This window comes from Chrysochloris asiatica, unplaced genomic scaffold (assembly GCF_000296735.1).
Source record: "Chrysochloris asiatica unplaced genomic scaffold, ChrAsi1.0 scaffold00210, whole genome shotgun sequence".
NCBI classification, from domain to species: domain Eukaryota; kingdom Metazoa; phylum Chordata; class Mammalia; order Afrosoricida; family Chrysochloridae; genus Chrysochloris; species Chrysochloris asiatica.
Window position 1 is genome coordinate 1662244 of NW_006408728.1, and position 7576 is coordinate 1669819.

Genomic DNA, 7576 nt, shown 5'->3' on the forward strand with positions numbered 1-7576 from the left:
ACAAAACAAAAATGGCAGTCAACTGACTACTACAAGAACAAACAAGTTGCTTGCCCAGGAGACATCAAGGCAAGTGGTCGGGTCCCCTCAGGGCAAACCCCCTTCCAAGAATAAGACTCACTGAGAATACTTGAATAGACAAGCGCTCTGACTGGTGACCACGTTGGTCACCAATAAGGGGAAATGATAGAAAAACAGTAATAAAGCAGTAAGGTAAGACCTACCACGTTCAATAGACTCCTGTGAACCCGGGTGAAGATCTGGTTTGCCAGCAGTTTGGCAAGAGCTGGGGACTCTTGGGCCCAGAGTCAGTGACATAGCCACAGAGGACTAAGGTGGAGAGTGAAGCATCTAGCTGAAAGAAGAAAGGGCATATGCACAAGATCACCCACACTTGCAGATAATACCCACTTGACCTGGCTTCCATGACTGGATGATCAGAGCTCAACTAGAAGAAGAAAGAAGAGGAAAAAAAGAGTAATCTGATACAATTTGATGAACTTGACCTACACCTATGGATGTAGTAGCTCAAAAGGGGGAACAAATCTTTACAGTGAGGATCATTCCCACCCCCTCAAAACACAGAGTAAATAGGGATAGGCAACTTAGACATTGGCTACCCAAAATGGGGAGCTACAAAGTCAAAAAGTGGCCGGCTTACAAGCTTTCAAGAGGGAGCCTAGATCCAGAGGATGCAGAGGAAGGTAGAATCTCCACTGAGTAGTATCCAATCTGTCTGGGTAGGGCTGATGAAAGGAGATAGAGATGGCACTCATGTGGCACAATAGTGAATAACTGCTATCAGGACTGACTGTGAGGGTTGGAAATGTAAAGGTAGACATTTTGTAGCAAAACGAGGGAAGCGGTTGACTTTACAGTCCAGGACCGGAGGTCCCTGGGACCATCAAGGGAGAAGAGCGGAACGTGGAACCCTACCCAGAGAAGTAGTGACAACAGAGATACAGGTAGAGAGAATGACGTGGAGAGATGAAACGGCTGAGGACTCTAGACCCAGAGAGGGAGAGGGGCTGTGTGCTGATGACCACGGGGAAGGCTTGAGGTTATACCCCTTGGTTGGTTGATGATGCATGGAGGGGACTGTAACAATGGCAAGGAAACAATATACAATAGGATGAATGTAAACCTAGTGTTCTCCCATGTAAACTCACATAATTCACAATAACACATTTAAAAAACATATGAAGTTATATGATGTTTGTCTCTGCAATTATGCTGTAAAGACTTTGAAAGATAGTACTCAGTTATATCCTACTCATCTTTGTATTTCTGATATTTAGCATAATGCCTTCTTTAATAGCTTTTCTGCAATCAGATTAAAAACACAAATGTCTAAATGTGAAGCTTATAATCATAAAAACACCTGCACACATATGTTGTTGTTAAGTGCCATTGGGTTGGTTCTGACCCATAGCGACCCTGTACAGGGTTTCCGAGGCATACATCCAGGCAAATAAGGACTATTTAGTTTAGGAGCAGGATATGTGAAAATATTGAAACAGTGTAATAAATTATAATCTGAATATGTATGAATAGTGACTGCAAGTCCCTCCAGAATCTGATTTGCATTTAGGATGCCATATTTGGAAAATATCTAATAATGTTCACTCTAATCTTCCTTATTAACACCAGAAAGACTGTTTAGTTCTTAGTTAATACAGAGAAAAACAGCAATAGTGATTATTGTTGAAATTGTCTCATATGATACATGATACCAGTTTGCTGGTCTAATCCTCAGTTTCCTCATCTGCAAAATTAGAAAATGAGGCCTCTAAGGACACTCCATGTTCTAAGATTCTATAATTCAATGTTACATATACATGAGGGATAGAGAAATGGAAGGGTAGAATGATAGGAAATAAAATAAGTCTGCTTATATCCTAGTTCATGCCACTGATAACTGTTAAAACACACACATAAATTGTTTTAATTAAAACTCTAGCATTTCATGTTTTGAAAATATTCAAAATGAATTATGGAAAGATGTAGTCTTGAGGGAATGTTATTATGCTTTTTAAAAATAAGTACAATAGATGTTATGAGACAATATTGTCCATAAATATTAATACTATCATTTCATTTTTATTTCTCTGAGATAGAGTCCTAATGTGGCACTGTGGGTTAATGCACTGGACTGCAAGGTCAGTTTGAACCACAAGGTCAACAGGGTTGCTATGAGTCAGAACCGACTTGACAGCACTTAACAACAACAAGATAGAATAATTTCATTAAGATAATGTTGAATCTGATAGAGACTCAGTTCCTTATGTAGTTGGGTTAAGAAGATCAGTGGGATAATGCCAAGATGTCAGTGTATATTCATTGGGTCTGTTATACAGATGTCTAAAAATCTTTTATTTATTTATTTATTTTTTGCAGGAATCTCTGAACACCATTAAAAGTAGACAGGCTGACTTATTGAGTAAATTGTTGGTAAATAATAAATGGCTGTGTGTTATCTGAATCATGAACAAGCTAGTAAAAATATGCTTCATAGAACACAATGGCATGGTTTTAAAACATCATCATCATTAAATCAATGAACAAGACTATACTGAGAAGCAAAGCTAATAAAGATAGCATATATCCAGTGTGACCACTGACAAGTAGGAAACTGTACAAAAGAACATTTGTTGCTGTTACGTGCCATCAAGTCAGTTCCAACTCATAGCAACCTTATACAGGATTTCCAAAGCTTTTTAAATCTTTGCAGGAGCAGAAAGTCTCATCTTTCTCCCATAGAGAGGCTGGAAGGCTCAAACCTTGAAACCAACTCCATGGCACCTCACCACCACCACCACAATAATTGGAGAGGAGCCATAGTGGCACAGTGTTTTAAGTATTGGTTACTAGCTAACAGATTGGCAGTTTGTACCTACCAGCTACTCTGCAGGAGAAAGATGAGACACCCTGCCACTGCAAAGATTTAAAGCCTAAGAAAACCCATGTGGTAGTGCTGGTGGTGATGTGCCATGGAGTTGGTTCTGACTCATAGTGACCCTGTACAGCGTTTCTGAGGCTGTAAATCTTTATGGAAGCAAAATGCCTCATCTTTCTCCCGCAGAACAGCTGGTAGTTTTGAATTGTTGACCTTGAGGTTAGCAGCCCAATTTGTAACCACTATGCTACCAGAGCTTCTTAAGAAACCCCATATTTGGTCTAGAGGGTACTTACCAGTCATAGTTGACTGGATAGTGATACGTTTGAGCTTGATTTGCACTAGAGTTCTTTTGTAGCCAGAGAAACAGAGGATCAGAGCAAAGCGACTTGTTTCATGTTATCAAGTGGCTCCTGAGGTTGAAAATGAGGGGTGAGGGGACAGAACTGAGAAGCTTGTTCTTTCACAAAAAGGTTAAGCAGGTGGTCAGGTCAATGTAGGCCTTCTGGTAGTCCAGGACCAGCAGGGTCAATTGGTAGGAAGGAGGCTCTGGGAGTATTTATATTCACCATCCTGCTAAACACTTGCTACCCTTGCAAATTCCACACCCTCCTGGTCTTGCACTGCCTTGTCCTCCAAGGCACAGGGTACAAGAAAACTGCTTATCATATAGTTGCCAGAGGCAGATTTCTGCTCCTTAGATTCTTGACCTTCTTCTGCTTCCTGGATTCCTGTCCTTGTCCTTCTGCTTCCCAGATCCTTCACCTTACCACTCCAATTCAACTTAAAGGACAGTCAGATGAACTGCATCTTGGGGCCAGACTAGCAGCTGCTAGAGCCAGGGATCATCTCAATTGGCATAGTCCACCTCTAGCCCACTGCTACTGGCCACAAACTGAGGCAGTATACCAAGAAATGACAAAGCAGGGGCTCTGGGCTTCAGGGTCTGCACATGGTCAGAGCAATGGTAGCCCCAAGCTGCACCCCCAACTGACCTGTGCTACCCCAGTCACTGTTTGCAGTGAGCACCGATATCACCTTTAGACCACTCCCACAAGTCATTATGTTATGTCCACAAGTTATATGATTTTTAATGAACATTCAAAATAATGAAACCATAGTGTATTATGTTTCTGCATGTGTATTATGTTTCTGCCTGTTGTATTGCTGTAAGTGTTGTGGGATCAGTTTCTACTCATATCTACCCTGTATAGGATTTCTGAGAAGTGACTGGTGTGTTTGAATCACCAGCCTTAAGATTAGCAGTCAGGGCTTTATTTTATTTTATTTTCACAAATAATGTCTTTTATTTGTCCTCATTAAAACTCTGAATTGTAAACAGATTCTTGAACTGGTGGCTTATGGCCATCAGCTCGTTCAACGTTAGCACTTGTCACATTTCTAGTAGCTTTTCCAGAACTACTGCCTTCACCATGAAGCTCCATGAGTTTTCCCAACTCAAACTTGGGATTCTTCAGCATTTTTACTTTCCTAACAAACACATCATGGAGAGGGTAAATAGACTGACAAGCCTTCTCTATGTCTTTTCAATGCTGTCTGGAATCAGTTTATTGACCACTTCTTTCAAGTCATTTGTCTGCACCTCTCGGGTCATGATTTCCATCATTTTCTTCTGGATTTGACAGACATGTTGATGCTGAGCATAAGATGTCTTCCAATTCTGGTTGGTGTGTTTTTTAGTAAAGCCAACATACAACAGGTGAAGCAAAAAACCATCTGTAGTCTTGACATCCACATGAGCTTCAATCATGGTCTGCCACTTTTTGACCATGGAGCACATTTTGTCATGGGTAAAATCCATGCCATGGAATTTGGTCAGACAATTTTTTACCATGAACATCCTCAGTAATTAGCTCAAAGTTTCTAAATACAGCTTCATCGTTCTGCAGATCAGCAAGACTCAGTTCAAAAATATGACCTTTGAGCTCATCTGACACAATTTTGGTTCCTCGAGTCCTTGTCAGGAGTGTTTTCCCAATATTTCTTATACTGAACATAGCTAGAACCTTCACATCATACCAATATTTCTTAGAAAATGGATCAACCACTTTCATTTTGGCTCCTTTTTTTGTCACTTTTTATAGGGTGTTTGTTCTTGCTGACCACCATGATGATGCTCAGAGAGCCTGTGCTTTATTTTTATTTTATTTTTTAAAATAATGAAATCATATTCAGCATATTCTTCATATTGTAGTTTTATAAATATGAATGAGAATTAGAAAATGTTATTTTTTCATAAACAGCCAAAATGGATAAGGCTGAGGCATAAAATATCCTCAAAATATTTTTTAAAGCATGTTTTTGCTCAGATAGTTTTATTTGGTGAGACTGACCTGGAAAGCTGATCTCTATAATCTGTCTAATTTTTAAATGCATTAAAGTTTAGTGTTTAGTCTGGGGAAAAGAAGTCATTGTGAATGATAATTCTAGAACTAGCCTGTTACCCATTGTACCTTAGTGGACTTGGAAGCCTGATCTTTTCTCATTCTGGTGTAACCTGAGCATCACTGGCTCATTTAATTCTCTCAATTTTAATTAAAAAATCAGCAGAAATAGTCCAGAAGATAATACAAATGAAAATCCCTTTATAACTTGCAATGCAGTGAATACAACCTTGAGAGAATGGAAAATGTATTCTTCAAATCAGAATATGATCCATGAAAATTTATTTTTTCCTAAGCTATCATTTTACAAATGAAAACTGTGTCAGTGTTTTATCCCATCGCACTAGAAATGTCAGATTCTAGCTATCTGAAAAGTATATATCAGATATGCAATTATTTTCATGCTATTATTTAATTTTATTGTTATATCTATTCTATTTTGGTGTCAGCTTCCTACTATTGCAATGCAGTCTGATCTAAATGATGGGACCATTTCAATAAGGTAGCAAATATGAAACCCTAGCTGTGGATTTGTTGAAAGAATATTAACCTTCTAGCAAACTTCTATGATATGGAAATGATATGTTTGTAACATGATTATGACTTGAATTGTGGTCCAGAGGTTAATAAAAATGAAACCTAGCCCAGTGCCTGGCACATAGATTCACTCAATAAATGTTTGCTCTGTGACTAGATAATTGAATACATGAATGAGTGATTAAGGAAAATACTTGGAGACCTGGGGCAGGGGTGGGGGTGGGGTGGGGATTAAATAATTAATTTTTTACTGGAAATATTTCTGGAATTTAACCTGAATGGAAATTACTTAATAACTTTCATATATTTCATTTGTTCACTTAGTATGTTTAAAGTTCAAGTCCTTTACTTGAGACAGAAAAATCAAATATGTAAGCTTAATTGTTTGATTGGTTCAACTGATTTTTATTGAATCAAGTACAATTATAGACTATAACAATGGGCAGTTTAACAGGGTCTGGATGGAAGAATTCTTTAAAGTACCAAGAAGAATAAATGGAAAATAATAAATCACAGCAATAAATGCATCTGCCCGGAATTCACATTGTTATATTTTCTTTTCCTAAAATTGGTGGCATTATCGTTCTCTAAGTCGTCCCATCATAGAACTTGGAGCTCAGCTTATAGCTTCTGTGAAATGTTGTCTGACTACTTCACTTTGTCTTCTCTCCAGAAATTTCTAGAATTTTAATAAACCAAAAGCATAGCTCCTTTAAAAGAAGAACAATCTTCTCTGGTCTGTGCTGCTCCTTCTCCTTTAAAATTAGGAAAGTTTAAGAAGTCGTGAATGATCATGGCGTCCAAGCATTTTTTAAGAACAATTCCTCAGTGGTTCCCATTGACAACTATCTTTACTTCACCTAAATTGTGTTGATGCCAATAGCTGATCTTGATTTTTGACTTCCTTAGTAATTGAGCTGCATCTCACATGTCAGACAACGTCCTCTATACTTGGCCTATTCCAAGGAAAAAACATTAATCTTTCCCTTGTAGGTACTTTGCTGGTCTCTGACACACATATTTCTTATCCCTTGTGCATTTCTTTATAATTTCTGCTGACACATCTACCAGGTTTTACCTAGAACTTATCATCCCTGAAGAGGTTGTCCTGCTATACCTCAAGAGCCTCCTCCACATCATATATGCTAAAGTTTCCCATTATGCTGTTTAGCAGCTCTTTTTTCTCCTCAGGTGCAATTTTTAGAAAAATACATGGAATTTTATTATAACATAGATTTGAAATTACATTTAGCATTCATTAAACTCATGCATTTATTTGAAATAAAGGTTTCTCCCTGACATATTTAATGATAGTATGTTCTTTTCTCTTTTACCACTCCTTTCCTTTTTTCTCTTATTTTTTAATTGTATTCTTCGTGAAAGCAAATCAGTTTCCCATTTAAATATACAATCTCTATACATCTTGTTAAATGACATTGGTTACTTTTTATCACAATATGTCATTATTTTTATTATTTATATTCTGGTGGTCATTAAAAAAAAAAAATCTAGTTTCCCTGCACTGCTCCCTTATGTTCTCATGTTTGACTCAGGGTAAATATTTATCATTTGGTCTCACAGATAGTTATTAAAAAGGAGCACAGAGGAGGGCAGCACTTCCCTGACCAGGCAGGACAGTTGTTTGACTGTTACATAGCCTTCCTTTCGCTTTTGGAGGACTCTTTATCTCCCTATATTACACAAGAAGAGTCAGCAAACACTGCCAAAAAGCCAAGCT

The 7576-nt window shown here is 38.1% G+C and overlaps 1 pseudogene; it reads right to left on the reverse strand.

The window, feature by feature from the left end:
• Positions 1 to 4215: 4215 nt before the first annotated feature.
• The window catches only part of LOC102832435, a 42632-nt pseudogene continuing 39271 nt past the window's right edge, over positions 4216 to 7576 (reverse strand).